General features: G+C 46.2%; 1 protein-coding gene across 5 annotated transcripts in view; it reads left to right on the forward strand.

Moving 5' to 3' along the window:
* The first annotated feature begins 230 nt into the window (after positions 1 to 230).
* R3HDM2 (R3H domain containing 2) overlaps positions 231 to 25,474 on the forward strand; it is a 61,268-nt gene continuing 36,024 nt past the window's right edge. For 3 of the 5 annotated variants that reach the window (XM_087771831.1, XM_087771833.1, XM_087771830.1), the window contains exons 1-2: positions 231 to 446; positions 4,490 to 4,762. The gene's annotated coding sequence lies outside the window, so the exon portion shown is untranslated. Of the gene's footprint in view, positions 447 to 4,489; positions 4,763 to 23,556; positions 23,574 to 25,474 lie in introns of those variants that run through there. The other 2 variants (XM_087771834.1, XM_087771835.1) reach the window with 2 other exon arrangements.

Below are 25,474 nucleotides of genomic sequence, written 5' to 3' on the forward strand. Positions count from 1 at the left end.
CCTGCCCCCCCCCCCCCGCCCGTGAAGGCGGTGCCGCGGGCTGGCTCCTCCCCCGAATGGCGGTAGCGTCTCCGCTGCCCGCTGCACCCTCCGTTGCGTCAGGGGGCGCTGCCGCGTCCCGCCCGCCTTCCACGGCGCCGCGTCCGGCAGGTTGCTACGACAACGGGCGCACGGCGGGCGCGGTATGATGACGCAGCGCGCACGGAGCAGTGACGCGACGCGCACGCCTGCCGGGGGAGGGGCCCGCCGCTTCTTTCCCTTTTTTTTTTTTCTGTTTCTTTCCCCTTTTCTCTCCGTTCCGGCCTTCTCCCCCCCACCCCGTCCTGTCCCCCCGTCCGCCCGCCGTCTCCGCCGCCCCGCCCGGGTGGCCCGCGCTGGCCCAGGCCCGGCCCGGCCCGGGGTGGTGGCGGCGGCGGCGGCCGCCCCGCGGCGCAGGGCCCGGCCCGGTAAGTGTGCGCCGCCGGGGGCGGGGGCCGGGCGCGGTGGTGGGCCGGGGCCGGGGTTGGAGCCCGGGCGGCGCGGGCCCGGCCGGGCCGGGCCGGGCCGAGCCTGGGGCACGGGGCTGGCAGGGCGGTTGGCGGCGCCCCCGGGCCGGGCGGGGACGCGCCGCCTGCGGGGAGCCCGCCTACGGGGAGCCTGCCTGCGATGTCCTCCCCGCGTTCCTGTTCCTTCCCCCGTCCCCACAGGGGCCGCGGTCCTACCTCTGGCGTGTCGGGGTCGGTAGGGCGCGCCCGGGGACGGTGTCTGACTCCTGGGCTGCCCCTCTCGGGGGAGCGCTCGGTGGTGGTGTCCGGCTGGGTCTTCGTTATCTCCGGGCGCTGCTGGCCGTCGGGGCTTGCGAGGCTCGCTGTGGTGTCGGTGCGTGGACGAGTCTGCAGCGGGCCGCTTGCTTCGGCGAGTTTGCGGAGCACATGGTAGCTGGGCGCTCCCCTGCGCCGTACATCTCTGGCTGGCCCGGATACTAGGGGCATCCCTGTGTGATCTGAAAGTGCCTGAGCTTGCTGTGGCTGCCCCGTTCACGGGCTTTCTGCGTGCGGTGCAGCACTTGCAAGCGGCTAGGGAGGAAGGGGAGTAACAGGTGGGAGAGGAGGCCTCACGTCGTTGTTGGCCAGGCATCCATTCTGGCGCCTGGGAAGTGCAATAAGGTTTTCTGGTATCCTCATAGACAACGTCTTTGCTTTGAAATGCTTTCCTGCAAACATTTCTGACTTCTGGGGCTGTGTGTAACAACAGCAGTGAAAATGCTGGAGAGTTAGTTGTCTTCTGGCATGGTTGGAGTGCATTCAGGAGGGATTTCAGAGGGTCTGTGTAGGCCACAAATGGGATACATGGGAGGGTTGTTTTGTTACTTGTTACCCTGTGTTCTCTGCCCTGTGACACATTTAAATCCTCGCGGGGCTTTTTTGGGTACATGTAGATGTTTGGGCTGTCTGCCTGAGTGTCAAAGTTGCCTCTGACTCCTGCCAGTGCAGTATTCTGGCAGCAAGTTTCACAGGTAAGTTGGTATTTCTTAAAGTCTTCCTCTGATCTGTTTGAAATGGTCTGATAGTGGTTGTCTTTCTGAGCTCCTGATACAGTGTGTAAATAGATGTAGCTGGTGGATTGTTACCTCTCTTCTGTCACTCATCGTGTGAATTTTTTTTTAATCCCTTCCCTTATTTCCTTTAGTATTTGGTCTAGATTATCTCTTTCATCAATGGCAACCTTTTCTGGTTTCCAGTCATTGTTCTTTCTGGCTTCTTTGTTTTGAGATGGGTAAGAAAGCTGAGCCCAGGCCTAGGCTGCTGCACTGGCCTCTGGTTTTATAAAGGGCTTGATGATGCTCTGTCTTTCAGAAACTGCTTATAGGAGGGTGTTTGCCTCTCCAAAGGGCACCAGAAATCTGGAGGAGTGCTGTACAAAGACTGTGCCAGCTTCTTAAATGGTGTGCAAGGCTCTAACCATAACTGGCTCATTGAGGGTGATTTGTAGACCCAGATGGTTTTCTGCTGTCTGTTTTATTATTGATTGTTCCTTAAATAAGCAGCTATTCCAGCTCTTTGTTACGCCACAGAGAATCTGAACTTGTTGGTAAAGTCCTTATTTGCCTCTTCTCTCTCTAGGGTCTGTACTTGCTTCTGCTACAGCTGTGTCCTTTTGACTTAGTCCAACTTATTTGTCCTGCACAGGGTTTGGTGTAAGATCCCTCTTATTTCACTTGTCCCAGGACATGCCCTTTCCTGCCATGTCTTCACTTGTTTCCCACACGGCCTCAGGCTGACTGTTCACTGTAGTGTCAGCGTACTACATGTTGGTGAGCCTGGCTGACCTGTACTACAGTGAACTTATCTATCAAAAGCAATGAAGATGCAGTGGTCAGAACATCAGGGCTGGCTGTACAGACCCATTCTAGATGTTGCCTTGAATTTTAATTTGGATGTAAGGTTTACATTCTTGTTCTTTTCTGCCCTTCAGCAGTGCTATACACAGTAGCCCCCTGCACTGTGAAACGTTCCTTGTGAGGCAACTTCCTGCTCCTAATCAAAAATTAATAATAAAAAAGAAGATGTGGGAAGGAGTGTCACCAGAATCCTTGCTGTTCATTCCTGAACACTTTGACTTGTGACCTCTTGGGGAATTTAAAATTCCCCCACATTGGTTTCCAGTTTTGTATCTCAGCTAAAATGTGACGTGGATGATCATCCCACCTCCCTCGTACTTTTTGTCTGAGATCTGTGTGTGATGGTTTCACATAGTGTAATTGTGCCCAAAACCAGATGTTAGATTTTTCAGAGGGGTGAATTGATTCCTATTCCTGGGAGCTGATTTACCAGCTTGCAGATACTACCAAGCAGCCTACTCAGTGCATCTGTCTAATCTGAATGACCTGTTGCTTGCAGGTATCTTCTTAACATAGAGACTGATCAGCTCAGAAATGCATTAGATTTTTTCCTGATCACTTAAAGCTGAGCTCAACTGCTTTAGCTCTGCCCGTTCTTTGAAAACTTTTGTGACGCTTCAGTGTTGACAAAAGATGTCTGGAAAAACAACGTGTATTTCTAGCCATATATGCTGATAGTGCAGCTAGGTGTGCCTTAGTAGTGGGAGTGGTAAGGGAATGAGCTTCACTGCAAGGAACACTAAGCAAGCTTCTGGCAGAAGTGCCAAGCTTCCAGCTTCCCAGGACAGGCTTTATTTTCCTTAGAGCTCAAGGATGCCACTGTAATTGTGAGTACAAAGAAACCTTGAGTTTATTATAGCCTCTGCTGCTTTGGCAGCCTCTGTTCATGCAAAGTGATCCGCTAGAATCTGAACCACTCTGCTGAAAAGGATTCAAATGCGACGTGAGCTGGAAATGCAGAGCTGCTGTTAATCCTGCATGTGTTGCTTGGTAGGTGCAGATTACTGGCTGTCTTCATTTTTGGAGCAAAGTAAAAGCTGAAAAAGCATAAGGAACCTAAAGGGTTGGGGAAGAGAAGTGCTGGAAAGAAGACTTGATAAAGGGAGATAACAACCTGCTTGGGGAGCTGGAAGTATTGCCAAGCTTTGGTGCCTGTTTATCACCAAACAAAGGATAGGCTGAAGAGTTACGTCCTAACAGTGGGGGGGGGAGGTGGGGAGAAGCTCTTTGGTATGGTGGTGTGGCTGCTTCTTCAAGACCCATGGAACAGCAGAGCTGTCCTTACCTGCCAGCTGTGCTAAGAAGGCTGACTGGTGTTACAAAGAACAGATACTGTAGAGGAAAGCATGCGGTAGGCCACAGATATCCCAAATAATTCGTGTGCACAAGAATTGTTTTCCTTCGTCTGCATGGAGGATTCTAAATCTCTATCCCAGTGCTCCCTTTCCTGCTGGCAGCATACAGAGAAGTTCCACATGTGGTTGGTCTCAGTTTGGTTTCCTGTCACTGGTGGTTGTTGAGAATCTTGTCTCATCTCTTGCCTTGACTTGTTCTCCATCTCCCTTTGAGAACTGGGATCTGATTCCCCATAGTTACTTGAAATAATTCTGATTCCTTATGCTCCATTCTTTTTTTTTATTTCTATCCTGTTTGCTACCTATAGCCTGTTAAGGCTGACGGACGTAACCTCTGTGTCCTTCTTGAATTTGTGCTGGAAATTCTCGATTAAATCATACCAAGTATGCTTGCTGTAATCGTCCTTCCTGATTAAATGGCACAGGTGATTCACTGAATTTTTTTTTTTTTTTTCTTTTTCCAATAGATGTTCTCTTAGGGTCTCACTTCTCCATCCACAGCTCTTTGTATTTTCAATGAGCTGTTAAACATATACTGGTAAAGATCCCCCCCCCCCCCCCCCCTTCATTCCTGTTTCTTTGGAATGCAAGGACAGATTGTGTCTGCATAGAAAACTTTGGAAGCCTATTCCAGTGTGTGTGTGTGTGTGTGTGTGTATTTACAAATATAAATTTTTTGTTTTGTTTTTTAATGGAATAAACTAGATGATGAGGAAAGACATTAGACTGATTTTCTTCTTCTCTGTCCACCAAGATGGCAAAGTGTGATGTTTGATGGCAGCTTCACTGGATATTAAACCATTACTCCAGACTCCAGGGATTGGACAAGTGAGGATGGATCTCAACAGGTTGCTTGCAATGATGATGCTTTGCTGGAGACAGCCACCTGGCTTTTGAGGAGCTGGATTAAGACTCCCAAATCAACTGCTGCCAGTTGTGAAGGAGAAACATCACTTGGATATGGTCCGTTCTCTTATCTCTCCCCCTGCTCGTGAGTGGGGACTGACTGGGGACTGGTGTCCTGGAGGTGAGTAGGATATGGAGCCAATTGACCCCTTAGTTACCAGGCATTGCAGTTTTTGCTGACTGCTTCCTGAGGGACAGGTTGAGCTACCTGCATAGCATGAAAAAGATGAAACCGGGAATGATTTAACAATATCAGATAATGGTTCGTAGCATTGTCCTCCTCTTTGGCTGAGTCTTAGTAGCTTTGTTTGTTTAGACCTTCCTAGGATCAAAACTGAGAAGTTACATTCTGTGGTGTAGCTGTGCCTCTCTCCATTCAGAGGTATATAATGCTAGTTAGTCAAGTGCTGCTTTGAGCTGCAGCCATCTGACCTGTGAGGGTGAAATCTCTAGGCTGGTAGTCCATTCAGCGGAGTGGAATTAAAGGAACTAGTTAGTTCTCTCAGATTTCTTCTTGGGTATCTTTGCTGTTTTGGGACAGGATCTGCGGTCTCCCAGGATACTAGTCATTGGGTTGGAAGAAGTAGATGCTTCTAAATCTAGCTGGCCAGCTTGCCAGAGCATAATGCGTCTTAGAGCAGACTGTGGCCTCTTACATCCCGTGAGTTGCAACATGAGCATTTGTTAGATACCTGTGGATCATCTCTTGCTGAGATGCTGGAGGAAACTAGCCTGTTCATGTACCACTCATGCGGTGGTGCTTCTTGGGGTCCCAGACACAATCTGATTTACCCAGGCACCGTGCTTGCATAAAACCATTTCTGTTTTTCTGGTTCTAGTGTTACCTAGGGCAGCGTGCAGAACTATGTGCTATGCTGACAGTTGAAGTTAATCCCTTATTGGGGCAAACACAGTATTTCTTTCTCTGTCTAAACAATCGCTCCGGGCTCCCTACTGACTCACTGCTAGGTGAATATTTTAGAATTGGTTATGCTGGGCTGAATTTTTTGAGTTTTTCTTGTGGCTGAGAGCAGCACTGGGGTGTTTTGACTGCACTATGCTGCATCACCTCTAACTAGAAACATGATGTAGCTGGTTTAAACACCATGGTGCTACATATGTTTTTTTGGCTTGTGTGACAAGTATGAGCTAAACCCAGCAAACAAGGTTTAGAGTGGTGTACTATATAGGTCCAAAGCTGCACTGACTTGGCTAATATCAGGTGTTATGTTATCCCTTGAGTTAAACCATTGCAACTTTGCATGTCTTGTTCTAGTTAAGTAAAAGCTAAGGCCTGGGAGTAAGCTAGCACCTTCTCAAGTAAGATGGATGCATAAGGAAGCAAGTCTCAGAGAACTTAAACCAGATGCAGCCACTCTCTCCGTGGCTGGGAAACTGTTGCATGAGGACCTGGGATTCTGCTGTTGTCTGGAGTAGTTAGTGTTGGGAGAAGGGACAGCAGCGTTGCTCAGTTTCATAGAAATTGACGAAGTGTTTGTTGTTCTTGCCTGTCCCTGTTGTAGTTGCTACAGACAACCTGTGACAGGCTTTAAAAGGGGTTGGAGGGAATAGAGGGGCCCGGTCAACTGAATTAAAGGGGAAGGAAACTGCTATATTGATGGCAAGGAATTGGCTATGGGAGAAGTGGATCCTCTTGTTCAGTGCTGGCCTGTGGATTAGAGCAATGGAGAATGTCCATGTCAAATCCCTTCTTCCAGCTGTTCTGCAGTACCTCTTGTTCTGCCTGTGATATCCTATCCTCTCATCAGAGTGCAGATGCAGCAAGTTCCCCTTACAGTAGTGATACCATTTGTGTTGCTAAATTTAAGATTGTGTCAGTGCTGCTATTCTAAACTCCCATTTTCAGGGGGAAGGTGTATAAATCACGCATTTAAGAAAATAATAATTAAGAAAAGAAAACAAACCTGTCTGTAGGACTGGTCCCAGGCTTAGCTTCAGATCAGTGCTTAAATTCTTTAGAATCGCAGAACGGTTTGGGTTGTAAGGGACCTTTTTAAAGATAGTCTTGTCCACCCCCCTGCCATGGGCAGGGACATCTTTCACTAGATCAAGTTGCTCAAAGCCCCATCCAACCTGACTTTGAACACTTCCGGGGATGGGGCTAGCACAGCTTCTCTGGGCAACCTGTTGCAGTGTCTCACCATCCTCATCGTAAAGAATTTCTTATATCCAATCTAAATCTGCTTTCTTTCAGTTTAAAACCCTTGTCCTGTCGCTACAGGCCATGGTAAAAAGTCTTTCTCCATCTTTCTTGTAAGCCCCCTTTAATTATTGAAAGGCCACAATAAGGTCTTCCTGGAGCCTTCTCTTCTCCAGGCTGAACAACCTCAACTCTCTCAGCCTTTCTTCAGGTGTTGTCTTCACCTCTACCACTCTACCCTCCAATTATTTGTAAATGCAATGTATGAACCAAAGCTTTCTCTGATTACAGTGGAACCTGGATTTCCCCCACTGTCTGCTAGAATTCCAATTTATCTATTTTAACTTTTATTTCTTGTCTTCCTTCATATGGTAGATGCTGACAGATGAAGAAAATAATTAGCATATTGGAGAAATGTTAACTATAAGTAATTTTGTCATTGCATAATTCCTACCTAGAATCAGGTGGAGGAACAGAGAGTGCTTTCATGTCAAAATGGGCAGAGTTGTATGGGAAGTGTGAAGAATACATGCAGGTACTCCCAGCACCGATGTTTGTAAGTGTATATATGCACATATGCATTGTACTTCATCTCATTATATTGTTTAATAGTAAACTTCAACTAGATCAGAACTCGTTTAAGAACTTGATTTTTTGTTTGTTTGTTTTTTGTTTTAAGGAGGAGGTGGCTGCCAAAGAGGCTATGCAGCAGGATATGTATCAAAACTTTCAGAACAGGTTTTGGAGCTACCTCCCCCCCCCCCCCCGCCCCCCCAATCACTCCTCAACTTCAGCAGGTTTTGGTGTCGCTCAGCAAGCTGCTATTTTCTGAGTAATTCAAAGCAGGAAGTCCAGTGTAATGGTGCAGCAAGAGGCAGGAAATGCAGCTTGGCACCTGAGTGCTGAAGACTTTTGAAAGGGCTATTATTTGGCTAAACTCTTAATAAAATGATCTTGCCGGTATTCTGTGCCTCTGGTACTTCTTCTGCATGCCTGTGCCGAGTTGCGTTTCTTGCCTTAAATTCTTCACAAACATACTTTTGTGGCCTGATCCAAAGGCCCCAGCAGAGATTGAAACCCACATCAAAATGACTTGATGCCTGTTGAAATTATGATGAACTGTTCACCATGACTGCAGGGTCAGAAAATTTATAACTTGTTCTTCGGCCCCTAAAGCGACTGAAAGGCAGAAGGCATTTGTGTCTCTTTGCTTGTTGACATAGCCCTGGCAGGAAAGTGTAATGTTGGGAGGAAATAAGCCCTGTGGGCCAAATGAATTTAACTTTTACCTTGGTCTGAATCTTTTTTTAATTATGTATTTTGGAAGTGCCTACAGCTGCAGCTGTAGGTGGTGGTGTATCTTAAAGACTTGGAGAGGTCAGAGAAATAAATGGGAATGCTGGTTAACGCTGCTGGGTCTGTGGCAAGGAAAGGCAGCACTTCAGCTGATGCTACGTTTGCATCTCACTGAGGCTAAAGCGTCAGCCTTAAATAAGTAGAATAGAATAGTTAGGTTTGGTTTTGTATGCTGTTTTCAGCTTATGTCAATGCTAGTTTCTAATAATAACCCATTATCCTTCTCCCAGTTTCTTTCATCTAAGGATTTCAGTTCCTTAGGAACAGCAGTTGCCCTCGGAATCAATGAGGTGAAAGTAACACTTCTGTATCGTTAAGGAGCTTGTAGCATGGCATGGAAGTGACTGGGCCTGAAAAGGGCCCAGAGTCCTGACCTTTAATCACCACCTCCACCTGAATGAACTGTTATTGAGGCTTCCTCTTCCTGGTGCCAGATATGACTGAAAGGCTGACTTTGACCCTGTAGTTGCTTTTTTTTACATGACCATTGCTGCTTTTTTAAAGTGTAAATTTCTGGAAGTTAATGCTAGCAAAATAGGTACTGCTGTATTTAGAGTGATTAGATTATTTTGTTGCTATATGTTTGTGGTTTATTGCAGAGGTGCTGAAAGCCCTGGATATCTAGGTGCTTCATGTTTGGATGCTGTTTGTTTTGATGGACTTCACAGATGGATGCAACATCTCAGCACCTCCAGCTGGTGGTGGCATGGTCTCCTCACTCCTGCTAGAGAATATTGCTCTGGGCAGAAGGCACAGTGCTGGAAAGAAGTTTAAAGCTGATATAATTTGTGGGGTACCTTCCTCTTTGCAATGGAATACAGAAAGAGAGTTGATGACCAGGTAGACTCTGTTTCCAGCAAGCAGCTGGGTTTATGTCAATACATTCGTCTAATTCTAGCTGATCCTTCCAGCACTTTAGATAAGGTAGAAAAGGGTGTTTGCAATGTCTTTTTTTTTTTTTTTTTTTTAATGGCTAAAGGCTTGTTCTCTGGCTTATCTGTGTGATGATTTGGCTGTGAATTAGAGGTAATTGGTGCCACCTATTAACTTCCTCTAGCGAGAAGTTTTGCTTTGTGTATCTGTCCATTAAGATACCCCAGGTCTGAAGACCGAGCATGGTGACTCTATGGAAAACCAGCTAAGAGACTTACTGTCAGCCCTGTATTCAGCAGTCATCTGGCACTCAATACACTCGATGTTGCTTAATGTGGGAAGTGCTGGCAAAAGAGACACTGCTACTCACCCAGTGTTATGGAACGATGCTAGTTACAACGTCCCAAACACTGTTGCTTTCCCCACCCACTCTGGCACCACTGCAAAGACCTGGCCAAGTTCCTGAAGGATCTTGTAATTTGGTTTATTAATGCCTAGATCCATTGATGAACTAGTGTATATCCTGTTACTTTTTCTTGCTGAATAACTGCTTTAGGATCCCTCAGAAATTAGCTGTCTGGCAACATGAAAGTGCAGATATCTAAATGAACTGCATGCTTTTCAACTGCCTCTATAAACATAGCCCAAGTAGAGCTGTGGTAAAACAGATCTCTGGAGACTTCGGTGAGAGTCAAGGCAGATACTATCCAGTCTCCCGAGGCAGTAGAGAGAGGTAGCCTCCAATAAGCTCTTGTCCACTGCCCAACTGGCGTTATTAAATCCAAGTTCAACAGAAAAGCAGAACAATGTACGTGTCTGTTCCCAGTGCAAGCTTCCCAACAGCTTGGTTTCAGGTGACAGGTTGAATTGATGACTCAATGTAATGTCTTCCTTTTGAATCATGTCACAAGAACTTTACTGCTTGGACCTTCCTGCCTTCCCTTCCTTGTTTGTGAGAAGTAGGTGTGGAGCCATGCTGCTGTCAGACCTCTGGGCGATCCCAGTGACCTGCTGAACACATGAGATCAGCCATCAGTGTGTGTTTTGATTTTAGCACTTTAGCTTTCTGCCCTTTTTTGCTGTCTTATTGATATGGTTATTATTGTCTCTTTATAAAATGGAGGAATATTGCTAGTGTTTAGAAAGGGAATGGGAGTCTGTATCCTAGGCTCTGTTCAGTGTGTGGCCATGACATTCTGGCAGTCTGAACAATGGGTGCAACAAATATTTCTCCTCTAGGAGAAATTGCTTTTGGGGGTGGGGGAGGGAAACTTTGAGATCATGCAAGGAAAGGAGTTATGTAAGCATAAGATGCCTAGTTGTGAGTTGGACTGTGTGTATGTCTGATAATGGAAACCAAAATTTACTGTTAATGGGTAACATCTTCAAAAGCATCCCAAACCCACTTTCAGTTGATGCTGAATTTGAATTTGGCACCTTGCCCTCTTTTGGAAACAAAGACCTCGGAGATCCTCCTGCAGGTAACAGGTGCCCAACTCTGAATCTTCTTGAAAACTTTTTGGGAATCCCACTGGCTGCCCTTATCAGTCACTGAGTACTGGAAGGCTCTTGTTAGTCTGGCCTAAATACAAATGCTTTTGGAAAACTATAACCAAAGTGACTACCCACAGTGAGCACTTGCACAGACCCTATCGCTGCTATAGATGCGACACAATTATACTCATCGCTTCATAAATCTTCTCACATACATCCATTTGGAGAAATACAATGTCAGGAAGTACAGGGAGAACGTGGAACAGCGGTGGACAAAATAAACAGGATGTGGCAATGCTGTGGTGAGGCCGGAACGTTGCTGGAGGAGGGAGATCCTTTCTAGATCGCCTACTTGGCTTTAAAAACTCTCTGCCCCAACTCTTTTAGCTGCTGCTTTAGGTATGTCTTTAAAAATACAGCCATTCCTGGAATTGGAATGGTGGCACCAGGTGGCTTCAGGTGGGGAAAACAGAAATGAGGACAAAAAGACTGTTAGCGTTTGCCGAGCAGCTGTGTGTAAGTGAGTTAAGCTGAGTCTGCTAGGCTTTGTAGCTCAGAAGAGGCTGGAAGCTCAAGGTGCAGAACCAAGTTCTGGCAACTCAGGCACTAGGTGGGCTCAGGACAAAAAGATGCCTCCCACATGAGAATCAATGGGGGCAGCAAGAGGGATTTTACTGAAGACTTAGATCTTCTCTCTCTCTCACAGTGTCAGCACTTAAAGTTAAGTGACTTCATACGGAGTGTGCATGCATGGGGAAAAAAATGTGAGTAGAAGGTGTATACCCACTGTGTTATACGAAGTAAAGTTTATGCGTGGCAGTCCCGAGAGAAGCCTGTTGCTTCACAGCAGCTTCTCTGGCCTGTGTTCCCTGTTCTGGAGCACAAGGCAAGTGCATGCTGCAGGAAGCCTGTAGGGATATGAAGAGCTTTGGTGGCCAGAGCTGCTTGGAGAAGTGTTGGGACATAGAACAAGGAACATGGCAAAGTTCAGGGAGACCTTCCCTGTCAGTGCTACAGTAGGGGCTAATAATAAAGCTGTTTTCGTCCTACCTCCCTGTCCCATCCCATCTCTGCCCATGACTGTACAGTGAGGGATTTAGAAGGGGGGGTTGCAGCACTAGTATAATAATCCTTTCTACCCCACTGGGAGTATGTGCATGTAATCCCTGTTTTACAGGTGGATGATCTGAAGAACGGGGAGAAGAAATTATCTGGCTGAGATAGCATCAAAAGGCAGAGCTGAGCTAGGGTAAGAACTCAGGAGTCCTGCACTTTCCTGGCTCATAGGCCGGTGCCCAGCTGTGAACGGGTAGGAGGGTTTATAACTCAAAGTTATAAGTTGTGCTGCTGAAGTCCTGATTCCACGGGACAGTTTTTTTCATTTGCTGAGTGGCCCTCTGTATCAGTTAGTTTTGATAGGAGCTAGTGGTTCTGAGAAAAAGGCTGAGGATGCCTGAAGGAAAGATTTGTTCTGGAGGCCAGCACAGAAAGTGTCTCTGAGAAAGATATTTTTTTAAGTGATGTGACAGCGTGAGTATGGGAGCAAACAGTAGAATCTGCAAGAAAGCCCTATGTTTCTTGTGGCTATTGGGCAGGAGGTGAACTGCAGCAATTGTATACCTTAAGGTTTTTGCTGGACGTATGATTAATCCATTCACACAATGGAGCAATTTAATAAAACCATGCATAGATTTCTCTCTCTCTTTATTTCTCCCTTTTTTTTTTTTTTTAAAGAGCTGGAGGTGACATTTGAAAGGATAGTGGGATGTAGTTGAGGACCAGAGTTAGTTTCCTCCCCCTTGAAATATGTCACAGTCTCCTCCATCTTTTTTTGAACCTTCTCTTGATTTCTGAGTCCTAGTAAACCTAGCTGGAAGACAACACGACCTACTTCCCGGATTGAAGCAAAGGTGAGGTGTGCTTCTGCAGAGACGTTTTTCTGTCTGAGTGCGGGCAGCCGCAAGAGGAAGGGCTGATGATTTCCCGCCTGTCTGTCAGTGCTGGGATTCCCCTGCATGTGTGTTGTCAATGAGGCGCATGCGGATTTATGACTTTGTATAAAGCCCAGTTTCGTTATGTATTGGGAGTGCAGTCTGTCTTTGTGTACTGCAGGCTGAGTCACTGCTGCCTCCCAGTGAATTTCAGTGATGATTATTGAGTGTGGGCAGATGCAGCCTACTCTTTATAGCAGCTCACTTGTATTTTTTTTTTAATGGAGTTTTAAAATTTTTATATTGCTTTGACATCCTTTTCTTTGAGACACTAATTTCTCCTGAGCTGAGTTTAGACACAAGAGCCACTTTATTACAGAAGGTGTTTGCCGTATCTCGGAAACTGACCTCTTTTAGGAGGCTTCAGGCATAATGTCTATTAGGAAATAGGATCCTGTCCTGCCTGCCTCCCCATGTCCAAAACAAGATGAACAGGTGCTTTGAGCCCAATCCTTCTCTTGTGATTTGACCTTGGGAAGGAAAGGGAAGAGCATGGACAGAAAAGAGAATGAAGATCCAGAACACGGGGAGAATATAGAGAGGTGCTTGTGTTCTGCCCCCACAACTGGGTGCAGTTGCTCCAACCTCAAAGCTGCTTTCTCCCTTTAAAATTACAATAGCCCAAAAGCAGGGGGGCTGCCCTTCCCTATGTTTCCCCCAGATCAGTTTCAAACTGAGGCTGGGACTGAGATTGTTTGGCTTCATTTAAACAGGGATGTGGGGTTTACAGAAGCAGTCTACCTCGTTGGCACTGGCTGGATGTGCATGAAACGCTCTGTGTTGGGTGCATTTCAGACATGGTCTCGCCAGCACATAGCTCCCCAAAACTGGGAAAGTGGTACTGGCAAAAATCTTAGCTTTCACAATTGTGATGTATCTGTGGGGTTTTAGCAGCCTAAGCAGTGTGGCTTTGCTGTGCTGGTACAGTGAAACCAATTCTGCCCTCTTGCCTGATGCTGTGTTTGTATTGGTACAAACATGCTTCATCTGATACAGCTGCTGCTTCTTATGGGAACAAGCTACTTGGATAATGAAACCTCTGGCCTATAACTGACTCTATGCTGAGGGTTGTACCAACATAATTATATGAATATATGAACTGTTCAGTGAGCAGCAGAACTGGTGAGCCTGGTTTCTTAATGATCAATGTCTTGTGGATGGATTCTGTGCTGAGGATTGATCTCGTGATTCTGTCTTGCCACTAGTGGGAGCATCAATAGGTTCTCTTTTCAGAAGGCTTTTTGAGGTTTTAAATGTTCTGTCAGAGTACCCTCGCAGTGGCTGCTGTGTTGAAATGTTAGTTGGACAAGTAAGAGATGCACACAAATTAGGTCAGCACAATTGTGTAAGCCTTGATTGTTTAAAAAAAAAAAACAAATTATTTTATTCTCCCCTGCTGCCCTTCCAGTCCCCCCCTCAAAGTATCCTGATAACAGCATGTCCCTAGCTGAGCATGTCCCTGTCAACCTTGGCTGAGGAGCCTTCGATAAAGGCATAGCATGTGCCTGGAGTTAAAAACTTCCCTGAACTGAAACCTATAGCACTGCCATGCCCTCTGCCTCAGTAAGCCACAGTCTGTTTCTTAAGCTTACTCGCTATGATAATTTTAGTTTTGTATCCAATGGACTAGTAAAATGCAAAGCAATTTTTTGAGAGGAAGCATCTTTGTAACAACTTGTTTGGGAATAGTGTGGTTATGTATTGCAGAGAGAAACCCTTGAGCAATATTGGTGGCTAAAAGTAATCCAGGAAAGTTCTCCATCGGGGGTGCAGGAGGGGGGTTGGGAAGACAAGTGGCTGCTTGCTGTGACCTCGAGCAAGCAATGGTCTAACCAGGGGCCGAGACGTACGTGGCTTTTTAACATGTGAAAGTCCATTGTACATGGGATTGACTTCAGGTGCCCATTATGAGCTTTTCAATATTTTGAATGTACAAAACTTTGACATTAGAAATTCTGAGGCTGTTGTTAGATTTATTCTTTTCATAACTGCAGAATTACTAGGTTCCAAGACAGTGGTTGGACTACTTTCATTACATCTTCCCATAGTACTGTAAAGTAATGTTACATGCTTTCCAGAAATAGCAACTGGCTGTACGACAGCATCACCCACTCTGTGGATAACTCATGGCCACTTGGTGCCAGGCGTGCAAGTTCTGTTTACTCAACAGTGACCGGTAACAGGCTGACACCAGCCAGTGTGTGACCCCTGCTTGTAGAACATGTAAATACGGCCGTGAAAGCCTCAGCTTCGAGGCAAGGCAGGGAAAATCCTAAAATTAGACCTAATGGGGCAGTTGTGTGTTTGCTTTGTAAATGCAGGTGCATGTTCTGCAGCGACACTGGTTCTTCCTGGCTGCCTGCCTGCAGCTGAAGTAGGCAGGAGGCTTTGCAGGATGCCCAGCTGAGAGGATTCCTCTTCTCAGCTCCCTCAGATGGAGGCCTCCTCATGGAGAAGCTGGTCGACTGAAGCATGGGCTTTTCAGCTATAGCACAAGTTTGTGTTTCTTTTTCCTCTCCCTTTAAAGCCTCTTTTCAGCATCTTCTGAGCAGCAGTTCACATTTCAGGTTAAACATGTAGTTAAAACTATGTTAGTAGTCGAGTAAGGTAACAAGACCACATGAAAATGCAGGAAGGCAACATACTCGGTTTTAAGCAAGATTTCCATTAAAATTGCCCTTCAGCGAAGCAGACGATGTTGCCTTGCAGTGCTCCAGTGATTAAGACTGAGTAACACAGTTTTGTTCACCTTCACTCAAATTTAGGGCAAAATACATTTTTGGGAGATCTTGGCTGAAACCCAAGGAGCCACTTGTTTATGATTTTCTCTTTAAGACTGAGGTTCCTTACAAGTAGGCATCAGGTCTGTCTATTGAACTTCCTTTCAGTGGCCTTTTACTTTTTTTTTTTTTTTTGCTTTTATTCCCTCACATCTTCAATAATTTATGGAAAGCTGCTTCTGTGTATAGATTTATGAGGTTTTTAATGAACTGTACATGTATTTTATCTTATTTTTCCTTATCAAAAATTTACTCTGTATCTTCTTATTAGCAGCAGTTTCCTGTCTTACAAGTACTTGGGAAACTGGTATCGTTCTTCTTCACAAGGAAGCAGGGAGAGATTGGTGTCTTTCTGGTGTTATTTTTTGAAACTGCAAGGAGGGAAAAAAGCAGCCATCTGTCAAAAGTATTTTTCACAGGTTCTGCAAAACCTGGAAAGACCATCTTTGTCTTTAGAGCAGCCCAATGGCAAACTGGGATAAAGGGGCTGTATCTGTGACCAAGGCTTCTTCATAATTAATAGTAAATGTGAAATGTGTTAGGCTATACAGCTGAAAGGAGGAACTCTTGGATCTGATAATGACCTTTCTAATAGCAATTACATCATTTCTGCTGTGTCCTAATTTCCACCATGAAAATACAGGTGACACCTACATTGCAGACTTGTTCAGACAGTTGAATATTTTAAGTTAGCACGAAGTTTGTTTGTGTTTGGGTTTTTTTTTTTTTAATATGCAGTTATTAACGCAGAAAAAGCAATGGACTCCAGAGAGAACAGTTTTCTGAGCTCTTTGTGGTTGTTGCCTAACAGGGTGGTGATGCTTGTACAGTATATTTATATATTTTTGTATATTACATCTGGTTTTGTGGGATATAAATGTTGGGACAGTTGGCTAGCAATTGATGTTGTGAATGATGAGTGGAAGTGTCTAAGGTAGCTGGATTTAGAAGAAAACGGCTGAATAGAGAAAAAAGCTCTAATTCTCCCATTACAAACAGTTGGCGCTTGTTTCACCTTCACCCCCCCCCCCCCCCCCCCCACACACACACACCCCAGTAGAATACAGATTGTACCAAATAAGTCCTCAAAGCTCAGCCTCCATTATCTGAGCCTTACGTGTGCTCCCTGCCGGAGCAGGACATACAGGTAATGGACTATATCTGACCCTGGACACCAGGCAGCTGGTGCCCATACTGCTGCAGAGTCATGGCCACACTTGCAGGGAGGGTGGGCAGGTACACGCTAGCTGTGCATACTCCCACGCTAGCTGTGCATACTCCCACCCATGTACTTCCTGCAAGCTCTTCAGCACAGAGGCTGTTTCTTTTTTTTGGGGTATATGCCTTACTGCAGGGCTCTGATCCAGAAGGGATAGCCCTGGTTGCTGTTGCCATGTTAATAATAATTGGTTTGGATTCCCAATATAAAGGGCAAGCAAATAAACTACTGCTAGGATCAATACGTAAAGCTAGGTTGCTGCAGCATCCACGAGATGCCCAGTTTGTTGACACACATGCTTTAGTTCATGCCACCTCTCTCTACTTTTCTCTCCTTCCCCTCCATTCCTCTGGCATCAGCACATGTTCTATTTTTAAACCGTGCTGTGCTCTGTATTGCGGCATTTCTCTTCCTGAATTATTTATCAGTGTTTGGAGCTGAATGGAGTGTGCTACGTTTTTTCCACTGCTCATTACTGCCCACGTGTCTGTCTTGAGCCATTGACAGATTTGGTTCATGTCAAATCTCACTAGCCTCAGCTTGGAGAGGGGCTGGAGAGGGGATGATGGGGCTTGGTCGCAGCCTGTGCAGGATCATTCAGATCTGTGTGTGTTTAATACTCTCCTTGCTAGGACAGACAGGGAGGGGGTGGTTGCCATGATAACACATCCTCAGCTGAGCCAGATTTGAATGGAAGGTCCCTTCTTAAAAAAGAACATAAAATAAAAATTCTTTTTTACTGCCTGGAGACTGGCTTCAGCTAGGAAAAAGACACCTCCATGCACGTGTGTGTGCACGCACGTGCAGAGGAGAAGACAGCGTCAGAGACTGTAGGTGTGGCTCAGGTTGACTCAAAGCTCCTTGGTGGGGGGGTGTTTAATTTTTACTTAGTAAAAAATGGTAATTTCTTTTAAATTTAAAACCCTTCTCTGTTCGTCCCTGCCATGTCCAGTGCAGGCATCCTTATCCATCAGACGGCAGCACAGCCTCTAAAAGGAGCAAGATGTTTCGTCTCTGAAGGGTTTTTCCAGCTACTCACTAAACTTAATTTGCCCCTTCCCCTTTCTTCGTTGAGTGTCTCTCAGCACTTATATTTTCTCCTGCTATCCTGTTCTTTTTTTCTCCTCTTCTTCTGGCTCTCCTGTATTCTTTTGCCTTTGTCTTGTCCCTCTGAGCTGATGGATTTAGCTACTCTGCATCCCTGCTGCTTCTGGACTTTCTTCGTAATGGAGCTGGGGAGACTGCTGTCCTTTCAGTCAAACGGGAGGAGGGAAGGGTCTAGCCAGAGGAAAGAGGTGCCCTGTCACTTTCCTGCTAGGGGAGGTGTCAGGGAGAGCAGAGGTGGCAGCTCTGCCTGCTTCCCCTTGCAGAGTCAGTCCAGAAACATTTGTAACTAGAAAATTCACTCAGTGCCACATTCAGCTCCCACATTGGGAATGTCTTACTGGCATGGAGCAAGTGTGTACTTTCCTGTGTGCTGACTGATTAGTGACATGACGTTTACTATGCCTTTATGTCCTTGGCATAAAGTGGGGGGAGGGCTGAAGGGGGGTAGAATTTAGAGGGTGAGGTGGTCCCACTAACAGTTGAGCAAGGGACTGGGCAGTGCATGTTTTTAAATGCCGAAGTGCAGTAGATGCAGCTTGCTATGAGCACTATGGCTTTGAGCAGCCAAAAAGTGCAATGTTCTGCGGTGTGCTGTGAAAATGCAGTTGTGATTACTGCTAAGCTAAAAGCTTTAGTCCAATGAAACCCAAATCTAGGGCAGTGTGCTTTTTTTCTGCTAGGCCCTGAAGAGAAGTACTAATTCTGCCTTACAATCTAATTTCTGAATTCTTTTCTCTTAGGCCAAGTAAGTGTCTTCAAGGGTTCTCGTATCATTTCTCTTAATTTCAGGAGCCCCACCCCTGTCTTCACATTGGTTTTAGGTCCTGGGTGTGTAAAGAGTAGCCAGTGCCTTTATTTTGTGTGTGCTCATGCAGCTCTTGGAGTGACACTGATTCCTAGCAGCAGGGTGAGCTGAGGACAGGGTGGGCCAGGGCTTGACTCTTAGATCTTGCTTCTTTGGGTATAAGCCAAATTTGTCTCTTTTTCTGGTAGTAGAAGCCATTCAGACAGAGTTCTTGGTGGCCTGGGTTTCTCTGTCCTCCTCAGAATGTCATCCTCCTCATGACTCTCTGACTTGTGACTTTTGTGAGTGGAGTCTCTACTGTGCAGGTACTTTTTTTTTTTTTTTTTTTTTTTTCCCCCCCTTCAATCGACCCCTTGTTCCTTTATTGCGGCCTCTTCTGAGGAGACCTTCGGCCTGATAAGAAAAACATGCTGGTTGTAGGACTTATGTGGAGACATCTTTCAGGTGGTCAGGGTCTCTATGAGGAATCCTGTCTGTTTTCCCTCTCTTCCATTTGTGTTGCCCCATGGAAAAGTATGAGTAAGACCAGAACATCCTTCCTTCAGCTCCAACTGTGGGGATTCTGCTGGTTTCCTGCTTTCAGCTTTTCCATGGGTGCCTGCTCTGGTTCTGGATGTTCATGGAGTTGTTTTCATGGGACCTGCTAGAGTAGGTAGCTCCCAGCAGCAACGTGCTGTGGTTCTCATCCTTCCTACTTCCTGACTCCAAACGCAAAGAAGTCTTTCTATGGCCCAGACTCCTACAGAACAAAACAAAGCAAGCCTGTGGCCTGGAGATCTTTGACTTGCCATGTGTGGTGGTTATTATAGTGTCTGCCTAAGAGCATTCCCTGTCCAAGCTGATCCCTTAGCTCAGGTGCTTGGTGTATATCTGGCAGCACTCTAAAGTTGAGTCACATTAGGCAGCCAGCTCTCCGAATCTCTTCTGCAGTCTGCATGCTCATAATGTCCTTGGAAGTGTATGCTGTCTGGGGAGTGTGTTTCTTCCTATGCACTTTAGTAATTAATGATAGCTTGCAGCCTGCTGCTGGATGCAATGAGCAAGGTCAGTTCTGACCCGAAGAACAGTCCGTGATATAGTTCTCTAGCTGCTTGAGGATTGCTTTCTCTCCCTTATCCCCGTGGTGCTGTGGTGGCTGAGGCTGGCAGAAGTGAGAGTGCTGGTGTTTGACTTGCCTGCAAGGAGTCATCTGTCCCAGGCTCTTTTGTTTGGGTTTTTTTCCCCTTTTCTAAGGGGAGAGGCAGTTTTCTGGTCTGGGTGGGTAAATGAATGCATTTAAGTCCATTGGTAATGCTCTTCTCCCTTTTCAGCTGCTGTAGGTGTGTGATGCAGGCTGCCTGGTACATGGCTGTCACATGGGGGAGCCCAGTCCTGGGCTTATGGTGGGGGTTTGCACCAGTGCCATCCCACTAGTTTGGTGTCACAAATCTTGACTTCCCCACCCCCACCCCCCACGGGATTATATCCACTACCTAATTGACATGTCTTCTCTCAACAGAAGCTGGGCTGGGCAAATTAGAGCCTAGGCTCATTTGATACATGTCTGCCAGAGAGGCAGGGAACATGTCTTGTTGCTTTTTGCTTTGTTTGCTCTGCGATATTACTATGTTAGGCATAGGCAGCTTCCCTGCAAGCTGGGAGCACAGACAATACCTGGAGTTGCTGCATCTTTTCTGTGCCCTGCTTTCACTGACCTAGTTTCATCGTGTGCTTGCACGCACACACATGCGATACCTCAGCAAATGGCTCTCAGGTGTGAAAGGCGGGAGCCCTCTCTGCAGGACTTTGTCCAGGCTGCTGGTGGGACTGACTCACTCTTCCTTCTCCTCCTCCTCCTCCCACCCAGGATTTACTGTCTCTCCATCTAAGGAGAAAGATGCAGCTTAGGAAATCCTCTCACTCACACGTGCTTCATGAAGATGAAATGCTGCCGACTCATAGTGATAAAGGGCAGTGGTTTTTGAAAGAGCTGGACAAGCCTGCAGGAGGCTGCATCTGTGCTGTCTAGGGTAGGTGCTTGTGTCCTACAGCTGGAAGGATTTCTCACTCAGAAATCTGTCCTTGCTGAGCAATCTGCCAGGCATCTAAGTGCTAGAGATCAGGTTTTCAGGCTCAGGTTATGGAGCTTCTTTTCTTTCTGTTTTAATGTTGATGTTAAGAACTGATGGTGGGGTTTCAACAGAGGGTCCTAGGCTGATTGTATGTTCTTGCTTGCTTAACATGCTCTGCCAGTTGGGCATCTTTTGAAAACAGAAAGACCCAGTAGAAAGGAAGAACAGCATCCAAAGTTCCCTCCTTGTATAATATTAATCTTGCCACTGCAGGGCTCCAGAGTAGACTCTGCCAGCAACTGCCCTTAATGATCCTGAGTTGAAATGCAGCAGACCACAGATGCTCCTTAGCAAAACAAAGCTCTGCTAGTTTCACTAGGTTTTGTGGAGATTTTAAGGCTCTGTCTATGTGGAGCAATAGATCCTTGGCCCGGGCGAGTCATGCTGGAGTGCTGCTCCTGGACCTGAACTCCTCTGTCCCTTTCTGTTGTTTCTTCATTTGCAAAGTAGCTGCCAGAGCTTCTTCAGGGTTTGAAACTCCAGGGGCCTGCCTAGGTGCTAGGTGACAGGAATAAACAAACCCAAAATAGATGAGTTAAAAAGGGGGGAAAACCCTGATGCTGAGTTGTTAACCTTATCTCTGAATCTTGGAGCTTTGCTGGGTTCAGCTGCCACAGGGAGTCACTCTGAGCACATGCTTTCTGCCAGGGGGACACGAATGTCCAGACTGACTTCCTGCTGAGCAATCCTCTTGCAAATGCAGTCACTTGCTTCCTCTCGGGGCTTGCTGTGAAGCAGACTGAGAAACTGTCGTAGCAGAGCCCGTGAGCTCAGCTGAAGGCCCTCATCCTACAAGCCTGCACTGCTCAGACAGTAGTGACTGTTTCTCAAAGAGCTTGGGAGATCATGGTTCAGTTTCCTTGGACGCACGCCTTCCTTTTAAAAGTTCTTTGCAGAATTAGGAGGAAAGAACTTGAAGTGGCCAGAAACAGGAGGCATAAAAGGAACTTGAATCCTTTGGATCTGTCTTCCTTGCACCTTCTGATGGGGAAATCGCATATAACATCCATGAAGCCTTTGCATTCAGCCAATGTGGGGGTCGATTAATTGGGGCCTTCTGCTTGAAAACGCTGGTATAGCATTGCAAGTGACTTTTTTGTCTTATTACCACCTGTCTGTCTTGCCCCTCTGTCATTCCTTTCTCTCCAGTTCTCTAGCCATGGGACCCCCTTTTAAAATGTCAATATTGCTTTGGGCAGAAGCAAGGAGCTGTTTACTGCAGCCAGGATCACAGCAGTTTCAGCAGGAGGAAAAGGAGGACAGCTGGCCAGGAACATTCACCTGCTTTCTGCATGGGCATGACAGGCTTGTTTCAGAAGCGTTTGAAGCAGGTTAAGACAGAAGTACCTGCATCCATTTAAACTTAAACCTTTTGCAGAGCAGGGCTGCTTTACAAACTTGAACCTCAGTTTGTCATGGAGCTGAAATGTATCAGGTTTCTGTTGTCTGTCTCCTTGCTTTTTAAAAGCTTTATTGGACTGTTTCTTTGGCTGTAGCAGGGGATCATTTAGAAGAAACTACATTAACTTAGCAAAAGTGGTAAAGGCAAGTCCTGAAGAGGCTTAACCAGCACAGTACTAAGCTATTTGCAGTGGATGCTATCAGTTAAAGCTGTGCATCTCAACCTTTTTTGCAACTGGCTCACTTCAGCCTCCTCATCTCCTTGAGCCCAAGGCTGATCCTGCCTTCTCATCTTCATCTCCTTTCTCTTCAAAGCTTTTTGTCTTTAGACAGCTGCCCTATGAGGCCCTTGGTGCCCCTTGCTCTGCTGCCAGCTCCAGCACTGCCAGAGCTCAGCCTGAGCAAGGAGCCTCCTCGAGACCAGCTGCTGACTGAGCTGATTGTGTTTGAAGTCAGCACTGGCCCTGCAGGAGTGCACTTTCCAGCTCTGGCTGCACCTTCCCTAGGATGGGCTCCTGCCCAGCAGGAACCATTGGCGCAGAAGAATGATGCCTGCCTGCTGTTGATCAGTGTTTAGAGCTGTAGTCAGAAGATCCCCATAATCCAACAAGAAGCAACTTCTGAGCCTGGCGAGGGACAGGATGCGCTTGTGATCCATCACGGAGTCTGCCTGTGCCCAACGCTCAACAAGGCTGCCTTGTGCGCTTGAGAGTAAGCTTTAGTATATGGAGAGGAGACTTGATCACAGCCTGTGCGCCTGTAGAGTCGCCAGGTCTGGGATGGAAAACCCCTTTCTGGGGAAAATTTAAGCAGGTGAGCAGTTTAAAACTTCTCTAGGGCCATTTGCATTTCTTGTTTCCTGTCTTTGTCAGTATTTAATCACTAATAAATGAGCAAGAAAAAAAATAACTTAATTGAAATTAAACCATTAACAAACTGACCCCTTGGAAACATGGCAACGATGATAGGAGTGAAGCAAGGCTTTCTGTAACCTACCTTGGCACGTGTAGGGCATTCTGCAAAGCGTAGTCCATGCACTTGAATTCTTCTGGAAGATGCTGATTTTCACTGTGGTATCTCTTCTTTGCTCCTGCACTTATATTTGTGTTGCTCCAGTGCCTGGCAGGGGAAGGATGCTGTGTCTTTAAAGCCTTCTCAGGGCTGTGCGGAGGCAGTTCCATTGAAGTATTTGAATGAGAGCAGGAGGGGGGTGTGCATGTGGCTATTGGCAGAGCTCTCTATGACATCCCTCTGAACAGCTGGGCTCTGCTTTGCTTCAGAGCTGCTTGTCAGAGCAATTAGCTTGCTGTAGCAGCAGCAAAGATCGCTAGCATTTTATTCAGGGTTGAGAGCTGGCGGGGGCTTCTAAGAAGCAATATTATCTTGGCAAAATTCCTCTTAAACTGGTTGTGGCAATGAAGTCTCCGTTGAAATCGGGAAACAGATGACCTGCTGAGAGTGCAAAACCACCACAGTGAGTTTATTTTTAGAGTAAGTCTTCAATTATTTTGGGCTTGAGAAAGATTGACCAGAGACTTTTTTCCTCTCCCTGTACCCCCACCGTGCAAAATACAGTATAGGTATAAATGCAAGCGAGTGTTTCAGGGATGGGGACCTGACATCATTCATCTCTGGTAAGTAAGTGACAGGATTTCTGCTGCTTGATGGGGTTAATTTAAAATGGTGCTGTACTGAAATGAATATGTGGCTCTGTGATCCCATTCCAGACTTGGGAGTGTGAGATGAGCTTTCTTCTTCCTCTTTTTGTGATGCTGGGGATGCACCTACAGGAGACAGGGGAATCCCCGTTAAGCATACTGTACTCTTCCATGTCATTAAGGAGTTCCCCGTGACAGTCTCATGGGTTCTCCTTGTGTCTTAGCTTGGTGTTTATGCTGCTTGATCCTGGGTAGTTTCTGCTCATTTTGCAAAGACAAAATACTCCCTGCTCTTCTGCTGGGCTATACTATAAAGGATTTACTTGTTTGAAGCTGGCTAGTTGATGAGAAATGTTGACTAGTTAATTGGCTATGTGCCATATGACGTTTTCAGGTTAGCTTATGCCATTTGATGTTCTACAGGGCTATATTTGTGTTCACATATATATTAATCCCATTTTTAAATTATTTTAAACCTATAACTTGTGTTCGGTTTTAGTGGAATCAGGAGTTTGGATTGCCTTTACCTCCTTCTCACACATGTTCCTCATCCAGTCTTGCCTGAAAAATAAGATACTGGAAATGATGCTCCCTTCCTTTGAGATTTAGTGCTAGGAGCTGGTTTTCTTGGGCTTGAGGTATTAGCCGGTTACTGTACTGCAGGATCTTCGTTCAGGTGCATTGGACCTGTTTCCTTTCCCTGCGTGTCTTAAAATGCTTATTTAAACTGGAAGCATCACCTGTGGCTTGAGGATCTGCAAACAGCAGCAATAGCTGCTGCAATGAATGGTGAGCACTTCAGCAGGCGAAGGCTGAGTTCATCTTGCTGAAGGCTGTGGGAGAGTGGGAAGGGGAATACTTTACCGACTCTTCAGACTTCCCCTTCACTGTCAAGTCCAGCTTTTGCAGCTGGCAGCCAAAAGATGAAGTTGAATTTTTTTCTTTTAAGCGTCACTCCCCGCTTTGTTCAATGATCAAATCCATTTCTGGATCCCACCTGGAAAACTGCCACAGTGTCTTGTATTTGCTATATACCTCTTGGCTACTTAGTGCGTCAGGTGGCTCAGTATCCTCTGCCAGCATGGTGAGAAGCAGGAGCATCAGCCCTGAAAACAGAAAGGGGGATATAGATAGCAGCCCTACTTTTTGCCTTCCTCCCAAGGAGGTTTGCCAGGAGCTGGAATGCTTTGGATCTGATTAGTAAAGTTTAAGGATATGCTTTGCCAACCCAGGTCAGCTCAGGGATGGTAAGCTGGACTGGAGAGTACCTTGCTCTCTCAGCCAGATTTTTAATGTTTGTGCTTATGCTTCTGACTGGCGCAGGCACGACACAAGAGAAGTGTGCCAGCAAGAGGATAAGAGCTATTTCTAATGTCATGCATTTTTCCTGAGCGTGGTTGCCACCTCTGTATCTGCAGGTGTCTCCTACCTGATGTGGTATTTCATTATGGATGGGTTCAGGTGGAAGGAATTCTGCTTGGGGTTCTCTGAAAGAATTAGGACATCTCTCAGTGGGAACTGTGCCAGGGTTTTCCTCTGAGCCATGGAAGGGTTAACAGGAGTTCCTGTTCAATGCTGTCCTATTGCATCTTGACACTGTAGAAAGTAGGTGGATAATTCCTTGCTAGCTTTTCAGGAAACCCCTGTGGTGGACAGCCCTCATTAATTGTTGCTGGGAAACTGCTTTGACGTCATGGGAGCAGTTCCCTGATCTTCAGATGAATACAGGAATAGCTCCTGATGGGGTAAGGAAAATCAGTGTGAAATGGAGAAGGGAGGTCTGATGTGGAGATTCTCGTTTCAGATTTATCTTTTCTTTCTCCCACCGTTCTGCCTAGGGACCCTCAGAGGAATTGTCCACAAAAATTTACAGTGCT

The sequence above is a fragment of the Nipponia nippon genome, unplaced genomic scaffold (assembly GCF_047370975.1).
Source record: "Nipponia nippon isolate SJK-2023a ecotype South Korea unplaced genomic scaffold, ASM4737097v1 scaffold_35, whole genome shotgun sequence".
NCBI classification, from domain to species: domain Eukaryota; kingdom Metazoa; phylum Chordata; class Aves; order Pelecaniformes; family Threskiornithidae; genus Nipponia; species Nipponia nippon.